Source organism: Budorcas taxicolor, chromosome 1 (genome assembly GCF_023091745.1).
Source record: "Budorcas taxicolor isolate Tak-1 chromosome 1, Takin1.1, whole genome shotgun sequence".
Taxonomy (NCBI): Eukaryota; Metazoa; Chordata; class Mammalia; order Artiodactyla; family Bovidae; genus Budorcas; species Budorcas taxicolor.
This window is the reverse complement of record NC_068910.1, coordinates 69,625,254-69,627,095: the sequence shown is the minus strand read 5'-3', so window position 1 is coordinate 69,627,095 and position 1,842 is coordinate 69,625,254.

Genomic DNA, 1,842 nt, shown 5'->3' with positions numbered 1-1,842 from the left:
TCTTTGCTGCTCAACTTTCTTATAGCCCAACTGTCGTATCTGTACATGACTACTGGAAAAACCATAGCTTTGACTAGATGGACTTTTGTTGTCAAAGTAATGTCTCAGCTTTTTAATATGCTGTCTAGGTTGGTCACAGCTTTTCTTCTAAGAAGCGTCTTTTAATTTACCATGACTTAATTTGATTGAATACAGGTATTCACAGTTTGCAAATCACTTTCACATTCATTCTTTCTGTCTAGGGAATAGGACAAGTATCACAAGCCCATATCACAGAGAAACAAACTGAGATCTGTAGTTGCCAGATTTTACATGGTGGAACTAGCAGCTATTGTAGCTAGGACTTGCACTCCTCATGCCAGTACCATCTGGTTGAACAGTACATGACTGATGTTTTAGGGGTCAAGAAATGTTCAAATATAATCCATTTCATATGGTTCAATTTAATTGTACAATACATTCCCCATTTGAAATATAAATTAATTTTTATGCTATAAATAAAATCACAACCATTATGGCTCTTCTCTTTCTACTTCTTAACCATAGCTTAAAACCAATCCATGTTTGTGTCAGTCTTTAATGTATTACAGCCACTACGATTGGAACTATAGGATCTCTCCCCTTGGGTCTAAGCATCAACCCTGAATATTCATTGGAAGGACTAATGCTGAAGCTGAAGCTCCAGTACTTTGGCCACATGATGTGAAGAACTGACTCCTTGGAAAAGACCCAGATGCTGGGAAAGATTGAAGGTGGGAGGAGAAGGGGATGATAGATGATGAGATGGTTGGATGGCATCACCGACTCAATGGACATGAGTTTGAGTAGGCTCTGGCAGTTGGTGATGGACAGGAAAGCCTGGCGTGCTGCAGTCCATGGGGTCACAAAGAGTCAGACACGACTGAGTGACTAAACAGGACTGAAGTGGTAGCTAAGATGGTATAGAATCTGCCTGCAATGTGGGAGGCCCAGGCTCAATCCCTGGGTTGGGAAGATCCCCTGGAAAAGAAATGGCAACCCACTCCAGTATTCTTGCCTGGAGAATTCCACGAACAGAGGAGCCTGGTGGGCTACAGTCCATGGGGGTCACAGAGTCAGACACAACTGAGCAACTAACACACACACACATATAACTATAACTTTATGGTTTCAAGATATTGACTCTTAGAAGGGCCCTGTGAGGCTTCTATACACAAAGCCTCCCATCATTTATTTGATTACAGGAAATAGCCTTCTTTCAGCCTCCATGTCCTTCCCTGAAGTCCAAGGAGCAGATGCAAGCAGTTGTTAATTAGGGGAGGGAGGGGATGCAAGACCAAGAAAAACAATAGTGCAGCCTGGGGACAATGTCCTCAACAATATCCTCGAGCTATTTTGCAGATACTGAAAGCCCTTGCAGGTGGGAGAAGTTAAAGATTAACAATGGTATGCTGCCCACAAGTGCATATACCTCAGATCAGTTGGAACCAGAAAGTTGATGTTATTAACTCCCACTTACCTCAGCACCAATCACTCAGAAGAATTAGCCCACAAGCTGATCACACCTTCTTTGAGCCTTCTATTATAAACTTCTATCTTCTCAAAGGCAGGCAGTTTTTGGAGGCATTAGCCTGCGGTGTCTCCTCTTTGGCTGGCAAAAAAATACAGTCACTCTCTTTCCTCCTAATTCTGTCTCTGTATTTCTATTCAGTACCAGTGTACAGAAGCCAAGATTTCAGCAACACTAGCAAGGCTTTAATAACCATGGTCCATGATATCACAGCTGCCAAGAAGATTAAAGATGCTCTGGCAGTGGCACTATAGTCATGGTGCTGCCATGCTGTCAGGAACGTTGTCCTGCTT